The sequence below is a fragment of the Acomys russatus genome, chromosome 1, assembly GCF_903995435.1.
Source record: "Acomys russatus chromosome 1, mAcoRus1.1, whole genome shotgun sequence".
NCBI classification, from domain to species: domain Eukaryota; kingdom Metazoa; phylum Chordata; class Mammalia; order Rodentia; family Muridae; genus Acomys; species Acomys russatus.
Genome location: NC_067137.1, coordinates 9,475,295 through 9,502,794, shown reverse-complemented (window position 1 = coordinate 9,502,794; position 27,500 = coordinate 9,475,295). Strand labels below are relative to the sequence as shown.

The 27,500-nt window shown below is 40.2% G+C and overlaps 1 protein-coding gene across 1 annotated transcript in view; it reads right to left on the bottom strand.

Moving 5' to 3' along the window:
• Positions 1-27,500, bottom strand: part of Thada (THADA armadillo repeat containing) — a 282,053-nt gene that overhangs the window by 178,283 nt on the left and 76,270 nt on the right. The gene's annotated exons all lie outside the window — the stretch shown is intronic.

Below are 27,500 nucleotides of genomic sequence, written 5' to 3'. Positions count from 1 at the left end.
AATGTATCAAATACAAGCCAGAAAGCAGGTTAACAAGAAAGGACGCAAATGAAGACCACCTGGATAAGCAGTGTGGTGCAAGGGTGTTTATTAGAAGCTCTCTTCTATTCTAGTTTAGACTTGTCTAGACAAATCATCTGCTATGTGACTCTAAAGAGCACCTATTCTAAGCACAAAATTTAAAGTTTTCTTTTGTGTGTGTGTGTGTGTGTGTGTGTGTGTGTTCACTCCTAGTCCAATTCAGCCATGACTCCAAAGAATGGAGGAACATAAGAGGGGGCAAGAAGTCCTTCCAGAGGACTGGCTTTTACACACTGTGCCTTATGGTCACAAGCTGGTAATACTGTGCTGAGCCTCTGACTTCCTGACCTTGCTCCGGAGACGTCACCTGCACTCACTGTAATCTGGCAGAGAAGCTGCAAGCATGGCAAGAGTACTGCACAGTGAGCCTTAACCTCTCAACAGAGATTTACTGACACGGAAAGTTTGCTAAGTCACTCTACCTAACTTTGCAAAGACAAGTGTATCCTAAGTGTAGAAATACTCCAATTATTCTTATAAACATATAAAACTCACAAATGTTAAGCAAAACATCTATCCTCACTAAATAAATATATTTAAAATAAAATGCTCTAAGTTTGGGCAAATCTAATAACATGGCACAGAATGAAGGCAGGTCATCTTTCTGCCTATATTACATCTCTTATAATGTTAATTTTTATAAGTAATGTGAAGATTTTATTTTAGAAAAGGCTGCTACTATGCCAGATAATAAAATCTGAAAGCATGTTCCCTATCTTTTTTATCCTGCGTTGGGACAGTAATGAGGAAACGTATGTGGAAAAGGAGCAAAGCCTGAGACCCAGCCAGCGTGGAGGAGTGACTGCTCACTGACAGCGTGGCTGGGGTGATCTGCCTATCCTTGCCAGCACCCTCCCATCTGTTTTCTATAAGACGGGAATAGTTGTGCCTGCTCAGTGGAGTTTCTCTGAGAACAGAGATAACACATCCACAAATCTAACTTTGTTCCTTCTCCACAGATTACAAACCACTGCTCTTTGGCCTTGGATCCTGCCCCCCAAGTCCTCTTCCCCTTCCTCCCCACTTTGAAGAGGAGATGAAAGGAAGAAAACAGATATTAATATAAATTATCATGAAGGCCAGCAGACTAGAGCCTACAATTCACTTGTTTTTACAGTACAGATAGCTTCTCAACATACATAAAGTACATGCACTTAAAATATGATTAAATTTAAGTTTGTCAAAAAATTTTACACAGTATTTTGAAATTTTTAACACCTATATTTTTCAGGGATCAAACATGAAATTGTTTCATTAAACATTGACTATATTTAGTGCCAAAGGCCAAAGAAGGGAAGCTACCTAATTAGATAAATAGTTAACATTTATAGAAACACAGACATAGACAGACAGACAGACAGACAGACAGACACACACACACACACACACACACAGTGACTAAAGGAGATAAACATGGTGGTCTATGCGTACAACGCTGCTTTCACACTCTCCTGCCCATGCACTACCAGCAAAGAGTGTTTCCTTTTTTTTTTTTTTTTTAAAGATTTATTATTTATACAATATTCGGCCTGCATGCCAGAAGAGGACACTAGATCTCATTATAGATGGCTGTGAGCCACCATGTGGTTGCTGGGAATTGAACTCAGGACCTTTGAAAGAACAAACAGTGCTCTTTAACCTCTGAGCCATCTCTCCAGCCCCCAGTGTTTCCTTTTGATGTGTCCATTCTAGAAGTAAAAACAAGACACTTCTATGCCTGAACATACATATAAAAAGGTGCAAATATTACAGTAAGTATTTATTTTATCCTTGGATAAGAAAACGATTCTTACATTATTTTATAATTACAATGGACTGACCACCAGCTGAATTTACATTGAAATAATTTAATATATCAATCTTAAAAGTCTTCAAAAAATCCTATCTGCCAGAAAACAAAATATGACTGATATAAAGAAAAGATTAAACAAAAATAACCAGTTAAAGGAACAATTCCTGCTAGTTTTAATATGGTCCCTACTTTATTTTAAATTATTCAGTTGAACCAGTGTTTCATAGGTCAGAGGACTTGGTGACACACCAGCAAAGCTGCTTATAAAGCCATCTCGGGGAAGCGCCCACAAATTTTTCTAATACATTTTTTCTTTGTCTAGTTCAAATTGCTATTGCTTCAGTTTTTTCCTCCTTAAGTCTAACTTTGTTTTCTTTATTCACTTCCTTTCTTCCCCTTTCTACAAATAATAAGGCTTCTATAAAATCTATTCCATTCTTTCTGGAATTTATATTTAATCTACAAGTATACTAGGAAGAGATTTAAATTAAAAAAATTTTTTTAAACAAGAAAGTGGTGACAGGATGTGAATAGTACACATACTCAGACGACCTTACCAGGCAGTACCATTCTCCTAGCAAACCCAGGAGAAGGACGGTCAAAGCTTATTTATAGAAAAGACAAGAGCAGCAGACGATAAAATGAAAATACAGCTGAGAAGATTACTCAGCATCCTCTGGCCTACTTGCTAAGGTCACTCAAATTCATGGTACTGAAAGATGAAGATGAGTCAAAAAGGGCGTCATTAAAATTCTCTTAGTCTAAGGACAAGTCATATATGCTTTGACATAGAAGATATGACTCACCATGAGGCCAGAGTTCCTTTTCCTTTCTTCCCTGAAACTCTGAGCAAAACCAAAACAGTGTGACGGTGCCATATCTTGAATGTATGTATCTGCTATGTATCACATGTGTGCTATAAGTAAGTCACCCAACTTCTGAATTCAGTTTCCTCATCTACTTAACAGGGATATCTGTGGTAATAAGCACACTCTTTCCGGTTAAGACTGGGATCAAATGACGTAAGACATCAGAAAGGATAGACAGAGACAAACAGACACACAGACACACAGACACACACACACACACACACACACACACACACACACACACTCAAAGAGAAGATGGGAGACAAAGACAAAATATTTGAAAAATTAAATAGCTAGCTTTTTTTTAGACTTCAGATATATATATGTGTGTGTGTTGTGATGAAATATCTTTTATGAAGTTACCCTGACCAAGTAGTTTAGTGTCCTTATTTAGATAAATGAAAGGTTCTACTGTGAAAATTTTTATTATGCTGATTCTCAAAAACAAACAAACAAACAACCTATGGTATATGAAATCCTAAAACCTGAGTTCCAAAAGTCTATACCAACAAAACCACTCAAGTAAGCATACTGATCTCCCAGCCTTCAGCTTTTAGTTCCAATCCAGGTACAGAGTGTCTCCATTCAGCAGCCAAAATGATCATGTAAAACACACTTCATCCTCTTTAACCCACACTTTAAAACACTTGCCTTGCTCCCATGCCCTCAAGCTGGCTGGCAAGGTCCCCCACTCCTCCCGAGCTGCCCTTCTTCATGTGTCGTATTTCTACCCTAGGTTTTGCACTCTCTCCCAACCAAATGTCACAGATGCTTCTTTGCTGTTAGATGTTCTCCTTGATCCCCTCCCCACGAGCTGAGATGACACCATGGATCCCATGTGCTCTCACAGCTATACTGAGAAGCCTTCACTGAAGACCTTCATTTACGCATCAGTCAAATATCAAACTTCTGAGGTCTGTCCGGCAAAGGAAGCCCTTGGTGCCCCAGATACAACAATGAAGGACACAAAGTCCCACCCCCAGAGGTTGATCGCCCACTAAGAGAAACCAGGCCAGACACTGAACATCTAGACAGCAAGAATGCTAGAGGTGTAGTGCTTCTGTTCTAGGACAGAAGCAGGGCGTGGTGGCGCATGCCTTTAGTCCCAGCCCTCGGGAGGCAGAGGCAGGTGGATCTTTTTGAGTTCGAGGCCAGCCTGGTCTACAAAGTGAGTCCAGGACAGCCTACCCTGTCTCAACAATCAAAGTCAAAATCTTATGATTGCTTATCATTGTTTCCTATGAGCCCCCACGTCTAGCTCCTAGAAGGAAAACAAAATAATAAACTAGTGAACGGAAATATTCAGCAGTGTTAACCGTGCTGTTTGAATGTGAAAGGCTGCCCACTGTGCGTACAGGCCTGCAATGGCTTGTTAAATCTTTCTCAGTCTGGTGTCAACAAGCTTGCAGAAGCCCACCGGGTGCTGTGCCAGTCATACTAGGCTACTCATGATTTAGACTTGGATTTACCTTTGGCACAAGCAGTCATTTTACCAGTAATTTTCAGATCAGATGAGTTAAGCACTGCAGGCTTCAAAGTCCCAACTTGGCAAAATATGCATCTTCCTCAAACTTAAAACCTAGAAATTAAAAGAAAGCCAGGGCCTTCTCTGGTGTGAATTCTAGGATGCTGGCTCCATGCTATCTATAAACGGCTAACCCTGGAAAGGTCAATAACCACCATGAACAGGACCTTGTCAGATTTCTGTCAAGACATAATCCTACCTAAGTTATCACCTGCTGAAGTAAATTAAAGTCAAGAAAGCAAACATTTCATGAATATTCACTTGCCTTGGTCCAAAAAAAGTCTTAGAAATAAGCTTGCCTTTAATTAAAAATAAAAAACAACCTAGAAAGCTGAAATAAGATCTGAGGAGCACTTGCCATGGGTCAGCAGTCAGCATAAGAAAGAGTTGGCAGTGCCCAGGGGAAAGTGCTCCAGTGTGTGACTCTAACACCATTCTGCTCATATAAAGATTTGGAAACTAGATGTTCTGGGAAGAGTTAGATCTTGCTTTTCCACTACTGTGCTGACATGCCAAAAGAGGAACCTGGTACAAAAGTACCCATGGTTCTGAAAATAGTTCACTCTTAGAAACCACAAAAACATCAAGCCTGATCCAGAGACACAAAACCCATAACCAACAACTGACAAGCAGTATTAACTATTATGCTAAGTGATCCAGAGGATATCCTCACATAGAAGATAATTCTAGGCCCTCAGGAATTTTAAATCAGGTTTACAAAACAAGACAAAAAGGAACAGAAAAACAAAAACAAAATGAAAACCAACTGAGAACGGGTGGTACATTACTGCTCTGGAGGCCTGAGCACTAGGCAGGAGCCAAAAGAGAAGATGTCCAGGAAGACTATTTTCACATAAGCTGAGATAAACCAGGAAGCTGACAGGCTTTGAAAAACAAAGACGCTACCATCTACTGCTGAGATGACACTTGGTCTTAAAAGGACTGTGAGGAGGTCCCTCTCCTAGGACTGCTGGGAAGCTCAAGGCAGAGAAAGAAAGCGTTTAGGAAGAGAGAGGGCATGGACACTGCTGAGGCACAGACAAATGCCTTCCGCCTGCCTAGAACAATGCGGGGCGGGTGTGCGCACTCAAGTGCTAGTTGGACGTGGGAGGTCTGGGATGCCAAGCTAATGAATCTCAACTCTTATTTCTCAAATTCTGGGAAGCTGCCTGAACTTTTGGCCCAGGAATAAACATCATAAACCGTGCTTGGGTCTGTCTGAAAATGTTTTAAGTAAGTACATGGTACCTACACACAAGTGGAGAGGGATTTTTAAAAAATATTTTATTTACGGCTAGGAGGAGTGGTGGCACAGAACTTTAATCCCAGCACTCGAGAGGCAGAGGCAGCCTGGTCTACATAGGAGACACGATCTCAAAAAATAATATTAAATTAAACTTTTAGAGAAAGTTTTTAAGTGTGTGTGTTGTGTGCCCGTGTGTCTGTGGGTGTGCGTGCACATGTCATATGATGTGTGGGAACAAAGGAAAACCTGCAGACATTGGTTCTCTCTAACATGCGGGGACCAGGGATCAAACAAAGGGTACTACACCTTTGTGTAGCAAGTGTCTTTAGCTACCTGGCCATCTCACTGGCCAGAGAAAGCATTTTTGAAATGATACACTATTAGTTAGAAACGCACATATTTTCATGGGTATTTAAATAAGGCCTACTGCCGAGACTGTTTTAGATCACAGGGTAAATCGCATATACATGACCAAGTGCTGTGAGCACTGAAAGGTCCATTTGAAGTGGCACTGCGGTCAGTCTACTGGAACCCCCTCCTCCTTGATTCTCACTGGAGTCTGTATTTTGCTTTATGCACTACAGATTTCCTTACGTACCTTGAAGGAAGAGCTGTTAGTCATCAATCTGAATGGTGTAACTTAATAGGGTCTTTGTTCAGAAAATTTAATTACAGACTTGAACCCTGAATGAAAGCAAAATAAAAACACTGGAGGGGACTTCACAGATCTGTCAACTAAGCAGCCTTGAGGGTGTCCCCCCAGCCCCCTCTCCCCACCCTGAACAAACACACCCCGCAATAACGGGCACATCTGCACTAGCAGTTTCTGCACTGGTGGCCATAGCATAGAATCTGTACTATCTTCTGATTGCTTCAGGCTCCTCTGGCCTGAGCTCTGGCTGCCCTGTAGCTCCACTTCCAATGAAGATCTAAAGATGCTCAAAGGTGATTTCAGCTTTTTCTTACCTCTTAAGAGGGATTTGCCTCGACACAGGCCACAGCCCTACAACTGAGCTAGTTTGTACTGGTTCCTGGTAACATCATAGCTTTCCTATTTTTGTTCCCCAACAAAGCTGTGCAGGAGAACAGAGTTCAAAACCAAGCTTTAATCTACTTTAACATTTACCAATTAATCTGACTCTGGCAAGTACCCATGAGAGCTTGCTGAAACAGGGTATTCGGGAATTACTTATGCTCTGCTGACTATCAGAGACAGCAGCATTTAAGTTATAAACCAGTAACCCAAAAAACTACAAAGGTAACAGAGATACTAGATTTTAATTTTTTCTGGGCAATAAACAAGGAGAAAACTGGTTAATAAAAGGCCTACTTTATAAACCTGGAGCCAAGCTCAGGTCTATTCCACCAAAACCTCAATTCACCCCAATGTTACAGGAGGGAAAGGTTCTAACCCAGAGCCAGTGAGAGCTCCGGAGAGCATGAGGACTTGCCCACGCACAGTGAGCAACTCTGAGTGCCTGAAAACCCACCTCCTCTCTGAAGGCATTGCTAAGTAATGATAAAATTTCTAGCTTAAAACACATAGGGAAAATCTTTCTAGTTTCAAACAGAAACAGAAGTTACAAACTTCAAACATTCAGTTTCTTAGAGGAAAGTAATATGCAAATGTAACTCATGGGAATTGCTAAGGCAGCATTTAATTAAAAGGAGAAAAGAAACCATGCAGAATAGGTCATTTTGGAGGCAAGCACTGCAGTTTCTTTTCCTTTCTGCTCTTCTTTCATTCACTGAAGACTATGCTTGCACTCTGGGGCTGCAAAGAGGCCTTTAGTATTCAGTTCCCCTCAGTACTGGGGAAAACTCCAAATCAAAGCCACAAAGCAACCCACCAAAAGTTATTCTGTTTTGAAGGCAGCCTTAACCATGAAAAGGCATTTCCAGTTCAAAATGCAAAGGTAGTTCTCCCCACAGAGAGTTGACTATTTGGATGGAGACATGTGGTAAACATTCCCTAAGGAAGGGGCAAACGAGAAAAGGTCAAAGGCAAAAGCCTGAGAGGGCCTGCAACCTCTCATCCAGCTACAGTTGGAGAGCAGCGGGTGGGACACCCACCACTCCATTAAGAGCTGAGGGTTAAGGGGAAACTCCAGCTTCTCTGGGGTGAATACCATGACATCTGTTCTCTTGTCATAACAGCAGCGAAGTTGATTTAGGGAAAATATTCTCTTTTCTAGAGTTGTTGGTGCATAATTACCTGATTTCTCTTGAGTCCTGGCTTCCTTCAGATGTGTTTATTCTGCACATCTGCTCTCCCAATACCTGATCACACAAAGGTACCATAAAGAGCAAACCAACAGGTATACAGAGACCAGCCCTCAAAACAGATCAAAGCAAACAGCCCATGGAGTGCTTTGGAAATCTTGGCTGGCAGCTCTTGTAAATAAAAGTGCTTCTAAAGCAGAAAGCATTCAACTACCGTATTTATATAGGGCGTGATTGACAGGTCAGTTATTAACTTCATAAAAACACAGGCAATGTTAACTAGCAGGAATGTTTGTTCTAGCTGTTCTATCTGAAGGAAAATGAAATCCAAGATAGAATGGCTGGCTCTCTGTTTCTTTTAAGTATTTATTTTAGAACCGTGCAGTATAAAAGAATGTTTTTTCAAGTCAGTGAACTTAAGCTATTTTGCTTACTGTTCTGGAATTTAAGTATGTTGTTATAATTCTTTAGAAAACAAATGTTACATTTACTAAAGGCAAATTCCAATGGTGCACCATGATCTTTTGAAGCTCTCAAAAGATTTTTATTCTTCTTAATTACTAAAACTAAAGAAAATTTACATTCATTAAGCTCTCTTCCAGTAACTAGAGTGGGTCATGTCAGAGACTCAAAGGGCAAAAAGGCTTCCTCTTTTGCTCTGGACACAGGCGTGTGTTCCTTGAATTATTTAGGCAGCAGGTCTAGTTCTGACAGGAGGAGGTAAGGATAAATTAATGTGTATTTTACTAATATTCTATTAAGGCTTTTAACTTTATTCTTAATATCCTTTATCACCTGTGACCACTTACTGAAATATTACATGGTACCATGCTTTATTTTTTAAATTTGTAGAAAATAGCAGCAGCACACCGATCCTTGGTCAGGAAATCCTGAAGAACTAAAATCCAATTTTCTCTCTCTCTCTTGAAGCTTAATACAATTAACATTCACGCCCACCATAGCAGATCCAACCAAAAATGCCAGCTAACAAGCAAACATTTTCTCCAACTTGAAGCGTAACTTTTTAGTAGTAGCCCTGAGTATCTACATCAGGGAATCTAAAAACACTTGGGTTTATCCAATCTACACTCAAAGAAACAAATGGAAGAAAAAGTTTGAGAGGAAAAAACAAGTTTTGCTGTTTAGAATCAATAATGAATACTTTTAAGGTTGGAATCATATAAAGTTGGCATTTCTTAGCCAAATAAATGCTTATGAAGTGGACTGGTGTTCCCGTGAGGATTTGTTTATGTGTACTTAATATCCTCAGGCCTCAGAGTTTTTTTCCATGTAAACATAAGTTTTGTTAAATACCTCTTAAATTTAATTTAAAAGGCTATTTGTTATCAAAATGGTTTACTCTTAGAAAAGGCTGTCATCATATGAACAGCATACCAAACCCCAAAACAAACCTAAAATCCCCAAGAAAGCCACCCTTGCTCATCAGTGCATGTCATGTGCTACAGCCCTGTTTCCTCCAGCACTGACAAACAGCAGCCTTTCAGAACACAGGATTCTTATGAAATGAATACTCAGACTCAGAGCATGCTCTGGCCTCTTCTACTGCCTCCCCTCCCCCTCCCCCTGCAGGACTATATTTTCAAACTAGAATATTTGTTTTGACAGACTTCTGCTTGCTTAATTCTCTGGCAAAGGCTTTCTTGTGCACTCCTCGCCAAAAATATGCAACTCTTGGCAGGACAAGAATAGGGGTGAGGAAAAAAAAAAAAAAAAAAAAAAAAACCCTGCTGGCAGAGCTTTCCAGACTTGAAGATAAAAGCAGGTATAGTGAGTGGATAGAGAGACTCCTTTCCCTAACATATTATACTTTCTCTGTTCCCTGCTTCTCTTATCATGAGGAAAGTTTTCATCTTGCAATTTTACATGTTTTCTATGCAGTGATTCTTCCAACCTTGCTTCCTAATTCAAGAACTACTTTTCCAGATGAAAAACGTAGGTTAGCTAATCCTACTCAGAGAGCAAATCTCCTAAACAATTTCTTAATAACAGTTTGTCAAGAAAATTAAAATCCATTGAACTTGTTTAATCCAGAAGATACTTTCATTATTTCTCCAATTGTATTTAAGAACTTAACACTCAAAACCTTAACAAAACAGAAAGAGTCCCACCTTCCCCCACTAAGCTCCAATTATTGAGCAAAGAATCATCAGAGTCCTCAAAGAGAGCTGAGAAATGCCTCCCCCCACCTGCCCAGAGTATTGGGATGCACAACCTAGGAGCACTTTTCCTCCATGGGTGAATTCAAGCCATTTGCAGAATACAAACAAACAAAAACAAAATACTCACACAAGCACATACTCCACCTCCAAATCTGATTGCTGAAACAGTCTCTCTCTGTTGAAAGAATTAACTGCTGATGTCTCCTGGACGCTATCCTCAGGCCTCTGGTGATCCATCCACACCTGGTACATGGAAGACTCCTTTGTTGAGGCCAGACCTTACTCCTAGGCTCCAGACCCTGTGTATGTAACTACCAAATGGGTGTGCTCCACTGAATCTCCCTCACATCTCAAGTCTTGGGTCAAAGATGAACTTTGGAGACTAGGGATGTAGTTTAGCTGGTACAGTGCCTGTTTAGCATGCATAAAGTCTTGAATTCAATTCCCCCGCACCACACAAGCCAGGTGCGGTAGCTAATACCTGTACTCCCAGCACTTCAGTGGCAGAGGAGGGAGGGTCAGAAGTCCAATATCATCTGTAGCTACACGGTGAGTTTGAGGGTAGCCTGAGACACACAAAGCAGGAGAGTGAATGTGGGGCGGTGGAAGGAGGGAAAGAAAGAGTGAAATAGAGAAGGAGGAGGAAAGAAGGAAGCAAGGCAGGCAGGCAAATTATCCCAATGTCTCCTCAATGCTCACCTCTATAATGACACCATTAGACTCAGAAATTGCCCTAATTTTTCTTCACTTGCCTAACTTCTATTCATTTCTCAAGTTCAGACCCTGACTTTGACAGGACGTCATTCCTAACAGATGATCTCTGACTAGAACGCTCTCCCTACAATCATTTTGAAGCAAAGCACTCAGGCTGGGGCCTACCATTTGGAGTACACCTATTCCATTTGACTCTAAGATTCCTTTTTTTTTTTTTTTTTTAATTTTCTGTATTTTTATTTTTATATATGTGAGAGTATATAGATGCATGTATGTGTATCACATCCATGCCTGGTGCCTGCAGCTGCCTGAGCAGGGAGCCGGATTGTCTGAAACTGGAGTGCACTATCAAGGTTTGTAGGAAGCAAACCCAGGTCATCTGCCAAAAGAGCAAATCAGCCATCTCTGCAGCCCCAGACTCTTAAGATTCTTAAAGCTAAAGACTTAAACTTAGTTTTCTTCCAATGCCCAGGACACTGCTTTGCACACAGCACACAGCAAGTCAACAAAGTCCACTGAACGAATGAGTCTAGCAGCAGCTAAATGTACTGTGCATTCCCTGTGTGCCAGGCACTCGTTCAGTGTCGTGTGGACACTTAAGGCGATCATACAAAACCCCGGGGCTTATGTTCTCCATTTGATATATGAGGCTCCTCAACAGGGCTGAGTGTGCTTCATTTTTCCTCTACTATGTCCTGATGTTCTTATCTCCAGTAGAGTAACCCTGACTGACTTTACTACCTCTCAGGAAAGAGGACACAATTAAACCACTGGCAGGCTCTGCTGCTTTTAGAAGTGGTGTGTATTAGTCAACAAAAAAGCTTTGCTATAATGGAAAAATAACTAGGTTACGAGTCATAACACCAGTTCTGCTTCACACCAGATATGAAACAAGTAGCAAATTAATCATGGAAACTCGCAAAATGTCATTTGGAATGGGGCAATGATACTTATCCTATTGGGAATGCCTGGGAACACATGAGATAAGGTGAAGAAATTCTGCAGGCTTTTTATAAAGCTGAGTATACTAATGTTATTTCAGCCAGGAACAATATAATGAGAGGACGTTTGCCTCTGCATACAAGAAGTACCTATGACTTGCCACTGTATACTTTTACTTTGATTTTCTTTTTTAAGTAATTGGAAAAGTTTTCACATTTGCATAGCTATTTCTATCAAATGTTGAAAAAAATTCTAGCAAGCTGAACCGACCATAGCACATCTGTTTTTTAAGGCTCCCGGTATAAAATTAGAAAATAAAAAATATTACATATTAATAAAAGTATGAGAATAGTTTCAAAACCTTCAGAAACAAAATAAGGACTAGCAAAAGGAGCTGCAGACCACTGACACTCTTCTGTCACTGTGGAGCCTTAGGCAGCACAGCCAGGACCCCCGGCCTACAGACTGTGAGCAGCTGAGCAGATAAATCTCAGCACGCCTCCACATCAAACAGACTGAAAGAAATCAAAAGAGCACTGAGCTAAGCCAGACTAGGCTGATATTTTGGTTTATTGGCTAACTGTTATGCTTGGAAAGGCATAAAGCTTAATTGTGAGGCTTGAGGTATATGTAAAAAGTGTCTGTCTTTAGTAAAAATACTGCTCATAGCATCTGTCACTAGCTAAAATAAGTGGAGATCTTTATCCAGGATACTTTTGTTGTTTCTATTTTAAATAAAGGAAAACAGCCTGTCACCTGGTGACTAAACATGAATCACCATTGCAGCTTTTTGAGAATGCTTGGAAATCCCAGGTGTGAATAGGGGAGTAACAGTGCTATTAATTTAAATCACATGACAATTAAAAGGGGCAAGGGTCTGCTTTCATTTACAGCTTCTTATGGTATCATTAAGCTTAAGTTTCTCACAAATATTAATGAATACAACCCTATATGGAAAAGCAAAATCTGCTGGTATTTGGATCTTTTTTTTAGGAATTTCTACTGAATAACATACTCCACTTGGCTGAAAAGCAACAACTCAGTATTTTTTTAAGGGCCGTGGGAGAAAGTCGTGTACACTAGGAAAGGCGCTCAGCCCTCAAGTGCCTTCCTTCTCTGGCTTCTCATGCAGCATCCACACAGCCTACTGGGACTCACACAAGACCCACAGTGCATTCCCTGCTCCCTTTGGTATTTCTTTGAGAATACGAAATTAATTTACAGGAGACAATACAGTACATCTAAGGTATAAAAGGAGGAGTTCTACTGTAGAATGCTGGTGAAGTATTTGTGAGGTTCTAGGCTCAATCCCCAGTACAGCATAAACCAGGGTGTTGGCAGGCAGGCCTGTAATCTATGCACTCTGGAGGTGGAAGAAAGGACATCAAGAATTTAAAGTCAGTCATCCTTGGCCTCTGAAATTCCTAGCCAACCCAGGCTATATCTTTATCTATATATATGATATCCTATCTCAAAATGTCAATAACAACAAAAAAGAAGAGTCCTGAAGCAAAAGAGAACAAATACAGACACAGTGGGTTTACACATGCAATTAATTTAAAACATAAGCACTATCTCTCTCTTTTATCCCCAAAACACAATAAAGGAAAAAAAAAAAAAAAAAAAAAGACAAAACAAGACAAAAAGCACCCCCCAACAAACAAACAAAAAGAAAAACAACAAGGACAACAAAAACCACGGAATTTGCTTTGCATTGGCCAACTACCCCTCAGCATGTCGCCTGTCCTGGAGTGTGGCTGACATACCCAATGACACTCCACTGCAGAAAATTGATATCAAATGCAAACTGCTTCTCTGTTAAGGATGGGACCCCATGTCTACTTCCCAGCTCTCAGTGGTGGGACCCCAACTGGCTTGAACCAGTGCCGGTCTTAAAGAGAAAAGGACAAAGCCACACATCAGCACTAAAATCAGAGTTCCTGAACACCAAGCACCAGCACAGGACCCTTCACAAGAGCCATCATGTCACTACTCACAAGTATGACAGAGCCAGATATTATCCCATTTTCTGAGAATGCTGAGATGAAGAAACCAGAGCTTAGGTCACTAGAAAACAAGCAAATGAAGTTCAATCTAGGTTTGCCGATCTCAATGTGCCCCTCCTGTATCTGCTGCAAACCAAGTGATGGGGGAACAAGGAGCATGTGACCCAAGCTAAGTACGCCACTATCAGGCCAGGGAAGACTTCCCAGAGAGTAAAAACCCTGGAGCTGAATGTGAAGGATGGAAAAGAAGGGACAGGCATGTTAGAGGTAAGAAAAAGAAAAAATAAAACCTCCACAAAAGCTGGGGGGCCCTCAAAGAAAAAGCATAACATATTCAAAGGAACAATGACAAATCGGCTTGATTAGAGCCTATGTATTTGCTGGGTGAGAGACGGCAGCCCAGCCCAGGAGTCTAATAAATATTTGTGGGTTTGAATAATAGGAAATAAGGTGAAAAGGTCAGGTGCAAATTATCAAGGATCCTGAAAGCAAAGCCGAAGAAAATACAATTAACCAACAAATAATGTGAGCAAATGTTCAACCTCCCTACTAATAAAAGCAATGGAAATTGAAACAACATGGTCATTTCCCCCCACATTCCCTTACACATGCATTACAAAAAAATAATTATAGCCACTACTGGGAAGATTATACATGCTGATAAATTTGTAAACTGATACAATCTCATTTAAAAGAGAGGCTTTGCTATCGCTCCATAAAATATTTATATTATTTAACCCAGTATTTCCATTTCAGATAATTTACTCCAAAGAAATAATCCCCCCAAAAAAACATGGGCAAAGAAATTTCACACGAATATTCTTTATACAATTTTTCATAACGTGGAAAAATTAGATGGGCTGTAAATGCTCAAAAAAATGATAGGCAGCTGGCTTATACAAAATGAAAACAGCCTTTAAAAGCAACTGGAGGGGGAGCAATTAGACAGACATAAACCTTAGAGGTTTAGCAAAAGAGCTAAAAAACAACAATTCCTGTAAGAAGATCATATAGAAAACTGTTTTTCAAGATCTATTAAAAAAAAAATCTGACAACCACAAACAGAATCCAAAGACAAGTAGTTTGCAGGGTCCTAGAACTATACACAGGTGCCGTGAGCTAAAGAAAGGTACATTATATATTAAAACACTTTACATGTATAGACTACACTGAATTAATATTTTTAAAGCCTAGGAGAAAAGAACTATGTAGTAACAGAAGAATTTGCAAAGTACGCTGCTGCAAGCTTGAGTCCCTGCACTCAGAAGAAAAAGTCAAGAGCATCAAGAGCTCAAGGTTTGCTCCTTGGAAAGCTGAAAACAAGCCTAGCCTACAGGAGCCCTTTTCTTTTCTTTCTTTCTTTCTTTTCTTTTTTTTTTTTTTAGGTTTTTCAAGACAGGGTTTCTCTGTGTAGCCTTGACTATCCTGGACTTGCTTTGTAGACCAGGCTGTCCTCGAACTCACAGTGATCTGCTTGCCTCTGCTTCCTGAATGCTGGGATTAAAGGCGTGCACCACCACGCCCAGCAGCCCATTTCTTTTTTAAAAAAATAAAATAAAATAATGCACACAAACAACAACCAAAAACAGTGATAGCATTTAAAACTATAACTTGTTCATTATAAAGAATTTACTTCATCACTTATGAAAAGGTACAGTGCATGATGGTGGTGAACAACATTTCAGAGCTGGCAGGTGGCTTGGGTTGACAGCTCTCTGCCATGCACACCTGACTCCTGAGCTCCTTCCTCAGACTTCACAATGGAAAGAGAGAACCAACTCCTCCAGATTTGTAGGAAACAAAGAATATTGTTACGATCATTCATTATTCCCAAGAAAGACTACAGATCCTGACAGTTACAGAGTGTCTGTGGTTACAGAGAACACATCCAAAGGCCAGAGAAGCGCTTCAGTTGTGGATGCTTGCCTTGCATGTGCCACATCCTGGATGAAATCCACAGCCGACTACACTCCTCACACCTCCCCTCAATGCATCAAAATTCCTGTTGTCCTTCTAAAAAGTAGCAAAATCTCTTAAGAGCTGGCTGGCTGAGCACCAACAGGTTATAGCATATGGATCATAGAAAGAATATGTAAGAATCCTTAGATGCTTGCCTTTTGGGTTATCCTAGAACAAGAATATAACTTGATTCCTAATTAGCAACCATCTCCTCATTCTTAAAACTATCTTCATTTCATAATAACATCTCTTCCCTAATTATTTGCCCAAGGTCTTGCTGGGATTTGTCTCACTGCAAGCACATCTGACCTTCTCCACATTCTGTATTTGGCCTGTTCCTGAGGCCCAGCATTAGTCCAGCACATAGCTGATGCTTCTCCACACACATTCATCGACAGTGTCAGATCTTTGCACAAGCAGACTCCAGATTAAGAAAGACTGCTGCTGTGACTTTTAAACATTTATGACGAATAACATTGAAGACATACACAAGGTTCTGAAAAATCATTAAGTCTCAAAACTCAAAAAGGAGTTTTCAGAGAAAGGAACCGCACAGAAAATACAATGGATTCCACAGAATTCAATTTCTCTGGGCAAGCCAACCAGCTTGGCAGTATGTAAAGACAGTTTTGGAGGCAGCCAAGGATAAAAACAGGAAGGATAAAAACAAGTATTTTAATTTTTAAGTGGCTTTTTTTTTAATGTGGAAAGGCTATATACAAATGAAAAACAGTTCTCAGGGACATTTATGTTATATATGGTGGCACTGCAGACACCCCACAGAAATGACTTCATTCACTACTGAACATTATATTTTTTGAATGATAAATGGTCAAACTCAAATGTTAATTAGTGTTAAACAGCAGCCTGAGAGGATCTAGAATCACCGAGGAGGCAGGCCAAGCCTCTGAGCATGCCTATGGCGGTTATCTTGATTATGCTGACTGACACTAGAAGACTGTCCTAACTGTGTGCCAGGCTGGGGCCTGGAGACACCCAGAGGGAGCTCTGCAAATGAAGTAGGAGACAACACAGGAGCCCAGCCTCACTCTCTGCTTCTTGACTGGGGGATACACGATCACCAGCTGCACCAGGTTCCAGCTACCTTGGCAGTCCTGCCATGATGGGCTATACCTTGAACTGTGAAATAAAAGAAATCCTTTCTCCGTTACGTTGCTTTTGTCAGAGCATTTAATCACAGCAACAGAAAAAGACATTAAGACACTAACCTACTGGTAAATAAGAAAAATGAGAAAGCACAACTCAAACGAATTGTTTTATTTCTCTAAAGAGTTGACACTTTAGAGAAAAATTAATTAAAGCATAAAGGAGATAAAGATGATGGCCTATACTGGGTTTTTGTTTTGTTTTATTTGTTTTTGTTTTGGTGAAAATGGGTCATTTTCTACCTGTAAAGATCAGTGGCATGGTGTTTCTTTATGTTATCACTTCATTTCCAAATACAAGTCTGGGAAATAGTACCAATTCTGCTCTGTACTTACTTACTCTTTATACCAGCAGGGTATATCGATAAAGAATAATAGTACACTTATGAGGAAAAGATAGAGAAAGAAAAGGGTTTGAAGGATGGAAGAATGTAATCTTGGCCAGGTGCGGTGGCGCATGCCTTTAATCCCAGCACCTTGGAGGCAGAGGCCGGTGGACCTCTGTGAGTTCAAGGCCGGCCTGGACTACAAACTGAGTTCAGGACAGCCAAAGCTACACAGAAAAACCCTGTCTCGGGAAAAAAAAGAAAAAGAAATCCCCACATTGAAGGATGTAATTTTAAAGACAGGAAGTGTTCTGTTGCAAGTGCACTTGTACAGTGAGGTTGAGGTGAGGACACGGAATAGGGCATGCAAACGGACCCTATGACGGAGAGCGGAGTCCAGAGCACTTACACTCCTTCTCGCCTGTTAGAGCTGGCTTAGGACTCAGTCCAAGTTGGGTCATACTATCGCTCTACTTTTATAAATCCCTGAACCCTTCAGTGCTCAGATCCCTGAATGAATGATGAAAGGAAAAGATTATCAGATCACTGGACACCAATTCCATAGAAACGGCACCAGGGGCACAAGAGTCTGAACTAAGATGGGAGCTGTCAAAGGACTCAGCTGAATAAAGGGCAGAGATGACAACTCAGTGTGCATCCGAGTTGCTCGGAGACTCAGAGGTTACAGAAATATACCAGCAAAGATGAAGATACAAAGAATTGAGCTCACAGAGGGACATTCTAGCCCTCTAAGATTTAGCAGCTAGGTCAGACCCTATTCAATGTGGCTAGTCTACTTCATCTTTAACAAGCCAGGCTGGTCTGCTCTGAGCCAGACAGTTTCGTGTTCCACTTCTATAGAAGCAGTTTGTACAGAACAAACAGTTAAGCCTTTACAGGATAGTAAAGAAAAACTTGGCTGACAGAGGAAGAGAGATTATTCAAGACAACTGGCCTAATTTGAGCTGAGAGGCCAAAAAGTAAGATTAAAATACCACATTCACTTTAAATCGAATGGGGATTTGGGACCCAGAAATAAAAATAAATCAAGCAACAATTCAAATAAACCTAAAATATTTGACCTCACACAATTTTACCTTCCAACACTGTAACATATGGGTCAAATTCCAAACTAAGGAGGGTTTGCAATTAGCATTTAACAGATCAGCTATTGTCTTCCTTTCTTTTCTATTGTTATGTTAAGATACCATGACCAAGGAACTTAGAAAAGAAACAGTTTACTGGAGACTTTCGGAGAGAGAGAGTCCATGGCCATTGTTGTGGGGACTATGGTGGCAGCCATGCAGGCAGGCAGGCCCTGGAGCAGCAGCTCAGAGCTTACACCTGAACACAAAGCAGAGAAAGAGCTAACTGAAAATGGTGTGGGCAAAGCCCATTTCCCGTGACACGCTTCCTCCACAATGCCACACCTTCTTAACCTTCTTCTCAAACAGCTGCACCAACTGGGGATCCAGCATTCAAATATATGAGCCCATGGAAGCATTTCTCATTCAAACCAGTATAGCTATGATGTTGGGAGACATTTCATTCTGCAGAATTGCACTTTCACTTTCAGAAAGTGATTGCATTATAGTCAGAATCTATATTTTAATGTTCCCCCCAAATGTTGTTCATCTGAAAAGATGCTCACTTTGTTTATGGAAGTTAAATGTAGGACAGATGTAGTTTGTCCCTCAAAGGTACATATCCTAAAAGTCTGGCCTTCAACATAACAGTAAGAAAAGGTAATTAGGTTCCAGAAGAGTCCACAATCATGAGTGGACTACGCTATCTTGAAGGATGGCTCACATCTCATCAGAATAGGTTAGTATACAGCAAGGCTGCCCATATACTTGGCCCTGCTATATGTGGTTGTTTTCCTTTCTGTTTCTCTGTAATATTGTAAATATAGGCAGAGAGACATCTCCAGGATGCCAGGACCATATTATTTTGACCACTTGTAGCCACCAGAATCATGAGCCCAACTTTACGTATTACCTAGTCTCCTCCGGTAGTCTAACATAGCAACACAAAATGGACTAAGACTAGGAGACATTGCTTTTAAATGCAAGCTGATTACAAAAACAATGTATATAAAACTATAGTAACTACTAGAATATTAGCACCACTTCATATCTTTTTAGAATTATATGTAGAAAACATAAGAGGAAAAATTTTTTCTTGTGAGCTAAAACAAAATACTATACATAATATCTTCCAAATTTAAAGTCACTACTCTTTTTTGTTTGTTTGTTTTTGTTTTGTTTTGTTGAGACAGGATCTTATTATGTAGCTCTGGCTGTCCTGGACTCACTTTGTAGACCAGGCTGGTCTCAAACTCACAGAGATCTGCCCGCTTTTGCCTCCTGAGTGCTGGAATTAAAGGTGAGTGTCACCACAATAGGCTTTGTTATTTTTTATAAAGACATTTTCAAGGCTTTTAAGATGGCCTACATTCTAGACCCTAGAAGAATGTAGCAATTGACATTATTAATTGCTTAATAAACATTTATTCCTCACCTCATCATTCCTATTAATAGAACTTAACTTTAGTCAGAAAGACACCCCTCTCAGGGCAGTTATATGCATCAGAGAAGTGCTCAAAGCCTACCTCTTTCTTTCAAAGGTGGTCACTACTATTCCCTAGCTAACTCTTCCTTCTCATACACACACACACAACCCACAGCCTGGTGGATTAGGCCCTTGGCTTTCTGGCTATTCACCAACCATGCTATCAGAACTATTCTTCCCATATCAAAACTCAAGACCTTGGGAAAGTGGAATGGATCTCCTTTGATAAAATGGTTGAAGATTTTACTATAAAATATGAGGCCTTTTCTCTCAAAGAAGCACTCTAATTTCTATAAAATTTTCTAACATCTACAATCATAAAGTATTCACATATTCACACTAAACTGCCTGGACTTGCAATTCATGAGTAACCATCTAGGGGCCTTGCATTGTGTTCTCCAAGTCCACTAGCCAGTGACAGAATTTGCTAGTTTCTCAATGATTCTCAAAATAAATTAATAAATAGGCTCTTTGTCATGGAATCCTCTGATACAGAAACTTCTGAACAATTCCTAATGCTGTATAAAACTCAAACAAACCTTGATACATTTACTCATAAGCCAAATAATCTACTTAGAACCAATCCTTGTTCTAGATATAAATGTTGAAAACATATGCCATGCCCTGTCTGTTCCAGGCTGTTTTGTCATCAGTCCTCAGATATATGCAATGCTATTTCCAACCTCCATCCTTATGTGTACCATATAATATACCTTGTAATACCATGTGCAATAATCCTCTCTTCTCTGCATACCCGAACCCTACCCCTTCTTTCATGTCAAGAACAAAATTGAACTGCTACTTGGGATACCTCTGCCTCCTCTGGCCCTTTGTCCCTGACAGTACTACAAAGTCTGATAATTATATTTATTGGACAAGTTCAAAGTTCGTCTTATCTCTCACTAAACAATAAAATCCTGGAAATCCAAGACCATGTCAAGAGCTACTTTTGGACATGCTAGAGTGCCAAGGCCCATTGTAAGTATTCAATGAAAATTTTTAATTATGTTTTTAAAGTTCAGTATGCAACAACCTCCAGGAATTTCAAATTATTCAGTACTAGAATTAATAGTTTCAGGGACTAAGTTTTGAATGAAAGGGGAATACTTTCCATGCTCTAACTAAGCTCCTCCCTCGACTTTTAACCCCTTTGACTTCATCTTCTCATCTGGAAAACAACTCTGAGGTAATTCTCCACAGGCAGTAAATGGGCAACAAGTACTGCTTGTGAACCTCCTAATAAAGGACGAGTTTAATCTCACAGTCCCGGAAGCAACCCTGACGTCTTACATTATGTAATCTTGGTATTACATTATATTAGTCTGGCTCATATAAAATTTAACCTACAAAAATACCAAAGCTAAGAAAAATATTTACTCATGCTTTTCTAAGATACAGAAAGAGGATGCATGCATTGCCAAAATTCCACAGAACATGCTTCAACGAAAGCACCACTGCCTTAGCTGTTAAAGAGGGCAATGGCCTGAGGCAGTGCTTAGGAACAAGATTACTTGGTCCACACAAGTCAATATTTAAAAACACAATGTCTAATTCCTACTTTAAGGTCATAAATATACAATTTTTCAATAATTTTTTTTTCAGTTAAAATTTTTATTTGTGGTTTTCTTACCTAAAATTCCTGACATGAAGGTCTTCAATGGACCAAAGGGTTAGTACAGACTTAGCTCTGGTTGTAAGAATGACTCAACGACAACAAGGCAGGATGTGGATTTTATTTCTTGGTCTTTAAAGATTATCATTTTATCTTCTCTGGCTAAAAAAATAAAACTGAATGGCCTACAAATGTCTGTGGAACATGAATGGATGGCATCTCTAACCATATCAAAATATGGGGCTCTTGATTTTAATCACTGTTTAAGGCTTTGAAAAGTGCCTCCTTGGAAGAATAAAATTTGTATTCTATATAAGAATTACTAATCCAATTTTGTGTTATTATTACTGGTAGAAAAGTCCACAATTTTAAAAATGTTCTAGCCAAGCTAATGTGAGCTAAATTAACCACAAATTGTATTACCAGTGCTACTTGTGATCGTGAGCAAATCTTTTCTGTACCTCAATTTCACGTTTGCAAAGTATGAAAACAACTGATTACTTCTTAGAATCTTAGGATAAAATCAAGCAATGATGGTTATTACAATTAGTCTGACTTTAATTAAAGACATGAATGAAAAACGTAAGCATGAACTCTGAAAGACATTTAGTTAAGTCTAAAAGAAATCACAGTTCAGGAAAAATTTTTTGTGAGCCTCAAATTCTCATCCCATAGCACCAAACTATTACCAAACATAAAAGTTTTACAGAGTTAACCATAAAAATGGCAAATGTCTAATAGCAATACTGACACCTTGTCAGAACAATTTAAACTAAAAGCCAAGGCTTCTACCTTCTGGCTCTGCACATGACACTGGGCTCCTTGAAGCCGGTTCTTCCTTTACCTCCATGGGCATGAAGGAAAGAGAGCTCGGTGAGGCCTAGCGTGTGCAAACCCGGAGTGGGTAGTGGGCACCAAGGACATGCCGCCTCTTCTCAGAACGTCTCCTGCCCTTCAACAGACTCTAACACAGCAAGCAGATGTACACCTGACTCTTCATTCGCCCGTCAGCTTTGCCTAGGGCATGGGATCCTTGTTTGTTTGCCTGCGTATGGGTGATGGGAGGGACAGGGGCAAGTGTGGATGGAGTTCAGGGAAACTCTGTAGTCGGCCTTTCCTTCTGCCTTGCTTCACTATGAGTTCAAGGGATCGAGTTTACGTTTTCAGGCTTATGTGACACATTCCTCTACCTGCTATGACAATTTCCTCTCGCCTCTCTCATTATTTAAAAACAAACAAACAAACAAGCAAGATGTCTTGTAACCAAGGCTGGCACCTAACTCTTCGGAAGGAGCTTGAGCTTCCAATCTTCCTATCTCTGCCTCCCAAGCGCTGACACTTTACGCGTACATCACCACCGGTCTGATGTGGCCCTGGAGCCGGAGCCAGGGCTCTGTGCCCACCACACAGGCCTTCTACCAACCAAGCTCCACCTTAGCTCAGGCATGGAATACTTCTGATCCCTGTCTGCATTCCAGTACCTGGCCCAAAGTAAGAACACAGCAAATGCTCATTTAGTGAGAAAAATGAGAATTCTTTTGGTCTAAAGATGTTGATATAATCCTGGCCACAGTCAAAGAAAATTCTGTTTTCAGTTTGGCCAAATAAGTACTTGCTACAAGCTATTACACAGTTCAAATCAAACAAGCCATTCTGAATTCTAATAATTACATTTTCAAAAACACAAAAGCCCACATACCCTACAGATCCCAATTTTAGTTTTCAGAATCCAATTCTTTCCTCAACAATGAAGTGGGTAACCACAGAAACTTGTGGAATCTGTTTTCCTAGAAAACATGAAAAACAGAAAAGCAGTTCTGTCTGGAAACTGCTTCACCATCTTCCTGTAAGCGGGGTGCTGGGTTGGGCAAGACACCACTTGGAAGATGCAGGCACATCTGTGCCACCAAGATAGTAAGAAAAATTACTAAAATGGTTCTGTTGCTTATATTATACCCTAGAAATTAAAGTCATTTTAACATCTCCGGACATAGTCACTGGAAATCATTTTACTTGGAACTAACAATGTTCTTTCAGACACATTTTCTTCTTAAATTGTACAAAATATTCCTATACTGTTTCTTTGGCTATGCATTTCTCTTTAGTAAGACAAAATAACGAATGCACATAGCAACAGAAGATCAAATCTTGTTCTCCTTTTTAGATTGACTTTCTCTCATGTACCCCAAATCTACCCATCCATCATGCCTTTTTAAGAAACATTGCCCTTGGCCGGGCATGGTGGCGCACGCCTTTAATCCCAGCACTCAGGAGGCAGAGGCAGGTGGATTGCTGTGAGTTCGAGGCCGACCTGGACTACAAAGTGAGTCCAGGACAGCCAAGACTACACAGAGAAACCCTGTCTCAAACAACAAAACAAACCAAACAAACAAACAAACTAAAAGAAACATTCCCCTCAAATATTCCACTCAATTTTCCTACTTATGAATATCTACAGAATTTACTACCTGTATCATATATGTTTCCTATTTCACCTGATTCACAAGTATCAATCTTTGTCTTTTCAGCTGAACTGTGAGCTCCTTGATTATCCAGGTTTTGGACCCTCGAGTTCTCCTCTCCCATGTTAACACTGAGTTCACAGTAGGTCTTGCCATGAGCTCCATGCCAACACAGGAAAACGCAAACACTATCCTAATTCAGTCTCTTACTCTACACTGAACACATGAATACCATGTGGTCAAAAATAAAGCTTTTCAGACTGTTATATATTAACATTGGTCATAAAGCTCAAATCAGCCTACTTGAATGTTAATTCACAGAGGGATTAAATTAAGGAAAGATTTAGAGTTACAGACCACATATAGCTTGTTTCTGCTGTAAGAAATAAGGAGTCATCAAGGCAATCCCCTCCAAACAGATGAGGCTTTTTAAAAAAGCACAGCATAGCCTGCAGAACACAGAACTCTGAGGGGATCAGACAGTCAGGCCACGTCATACATTTGCTAGATGACAAAAAATACAAAGGAAAAGAGTTTTAGAAAAAATCTTAATATACAAATATTATTTAAGAACACACAAGTAAGGAGCAGGAAAGATGGCTCAGTGACTAAGGAAATCAATTTCAGAGGAACTGATCAATTCTCGAAGGGCTGGATTTGATTCCCAGTACTCACATGGCAGCCAACAACCATCTGTAAGTTCAATTCTTGAAGAACTGATGAAGAACTGATGCCCTCTTCTAGCCTCAGTGGGTACTGCATGCACATGTTGCAGACACACATGCAGGCAAAATACCCATACACATAATATAAATATAAAAATTTAAAGACTTCTTGCCACACATTCCAGGCAAGTGAAACTCTGCAGCCATGTATATGAATGTTCATCACAGCTTTATTTGCAACAGTTCAAAACCAAAATCAAAACAAGACATCCTTCAACAGATGCACAGTTTAAAACATACAAATAAAATGTATTAATTCTTCTTAATGCAAAGAACACATCTAAAACAAGGCCATTGAGCTCAGAAACACATTACAGAAGGTGATGGGCCCCTTATCACGTCTTTATTTACGAAATCGTCTTTTTTTAAAAAGCCTACTATGTGACAGGTACTGGCTATGCACTAGGAATAAATCACTTAACCAAAGTTGCAATTCTAGGAACTTTATGGAAAACCCGAGCTTAGTGTTTTAGAAGAGCCCCAGGGCTACTTCAAGAACCCCAATTTTACAGGGGAAAACTCAAGGCACAGAAAGATCACCTTTAACTTACTTCAGTCAATTATTGCAGGCATCTGCAGATATAGGCAGCAGAAACCAGTCTTATTCCTTTGCTTAGCATCAAAAATTGGTTTATTTACTATAACAGTATTCTGTTAGTCTCCTACATGCAAGACAGTATGTGAAGTATCAAGTACACATAGAAAGGCAAGATACCGATGCTGCACTTTTCTCAAAACCACCATCTAGCAGCAAGAGCTTGGGATAAGGATGACAGCAGGAACAGAAGAAAATGACTAACTCGTGTCTGTAGTGCTCCCACCACTGTCATAGAAAAGAACAGTCTAATAGTCGTGGGCTGACCATACCCATGAGGACATAGCCTAGGCCTCATGAACCCTGGGTGACAGTGAAGAAGCTGACATGCAGAGTGACTACAGGGGCCTCTGCAGGTCATCCCCAGTGGGTACAGGGGCCTCTGCAGGTCATCCCCAGTGGCTACAGGGGCCTCTGCAGGTCATCCCCAGTGGCTACAGGGGCCTCTGCAGGTCATCCCCAGTGGCTACAGGGGCCTCTGCAGGTCATCCCCAGCGACTACAGGGGCCTCTGCAGGTCATCCCCAGTGGCTACAGGGGCCTCTGCAGGTCATTCCCAGTAGCAACAAAACACCTAGAAACCAAGTTGTTTACGTCAAGAGTCACCATTTGCACAGTTGATGAAAAAGGCAGATGTCCTTTTCCTGCCACCTCATTCCTGACCAATAGCACACATTTGCAGGTCTCTGGGAAGGACAGTGAAGTTGCTAAAGCAAAGGTCACCATCCTATGAGATGTCACCAGGTGAGGTTAGTTATTTAATGGCAAAACAGAACAAAAAAACATACAAGTCACCAAAGGGTCCCATTATATATACTAAAATGAAAAAGAACATACCCTTGGAAGCATTATAAGAATGAGCAAATACACATTTTAGCAGAAAGTGACATAATTACATACACCACAAAAGCAGAAGACTCCCTAAAACTCTGAGGCAATGAAGGTTCAGAGGATGTCAGCTGAGACAGACGCTGCTGGTAAGAACAAGCAGACAAACCCTCATAGTACAAAATAAAGGCTCTAACCCAAAGTGATCATCATCCTTAAATAATCGAGTTCCTGCTTTCCTCATTTCACTTTTCAGCTGTTCTCAAAGCCATTCGAAAACTATTCCACTTCCCCCTCTCTAGGAAAGTTCTACTTCCTAACCTTTCCCACTCAGAGGCAAAGGCTGTATCCTACGTGTTTCCGTCTGTAACTTCAGTAAAGCAATCAAAACCAGGAGCATCACCGCCTCATTCATCTCCCCGCTCTCAACCTAAATGAAACAAACCTCACAGTTTTCTCCTGTACATAGTAAAACTTACATGCAACATTCAAGACACTTCACAACAACTATGAGGAGAAATTGCTTTATTTACTTTTGCTTTTTAGGGACAAAGTTTCGTGTAGCCCAGGCTGGCCTCAAACTAGCTATGTGGCCTAGGGTGACTTTCAACTCCAGACGCTTGTACATCTGCACTATTACAGGCTTGTGCCCTCAGGCTGAGTTTGCATCATTATTAATCATGGTTTTACAGGCAGATTGAAGTATGTGGAACCTGAGCACACCAAAAAATTATGACCAAAGTACACACACCTAAAGAAAAACAGCACTAGTCGTTTTATACTACTAAATGGGCAAATTAAGAAAAGCAAAAATTATCATCATCCTTCCAAATAAGCAATGGTTTGTTTGAAAAAAAAAATGAAGCTTGGTTTTCAAAACAAAATAAGAACTAGAGAGATGGCTCAGCAGTTAGACGCAATTGCAGCTCAACTGTGGAGAACTAGCGTTCAGATCCCAGCACGCACATCAGGTGTTCACACCTGTAACTCCAGCTCCAAGTGATCTGATGCCCTCTTCTGGTCTCTGTGGGCATTGCACACAAATATACATACACTCAGATACACAAATAGAAATTTAAAAATAATATAATAGTCTGGCATTCTCATCAAATTCTTAGGAGATTCATACTTATACCCAGTTAGGTTCCTTTTGAATATTTGGTGAATTTTACAGGGTAATAAATAGCTATTTAAATTACAATTCAGAATGACACTAAATATCATATTTGATAACATTTTGGGGTGGGGGAGACATTGTTTCACTGTGTAGCCTAGCCTCAAATTCACAATCCTCCTATCTCAGCCACTCCAGTGCTGGTATTACAGGGTGTGCCACAGTGTCACAATATGTAGAACACTTTTTAATTCCTAAGACTTACTTCCATCACAAGAAAATGGACTCTATAAGCAATTAGCCTAAAATTTAAATTTGAAGCATAGCAATCTTAGGTGGGAGGGAGAACTGAAGCTGGATTCACATCTAGATCCTCAAGAAAAAGACCACCTAAGCAAACCAAATTGGATCCTAAGTGATGGTAAGGGAGCAACCGAACACACAGCAACAGCGCCATCTAGTGTTAACTGCAACCACCTAAACTAGCATCAAATCCTCCTCTTCTGTGCTAAACAACTCCTTATTTAAAACTTCTCTTCTTTAGAATCATATATAACTTGTACAC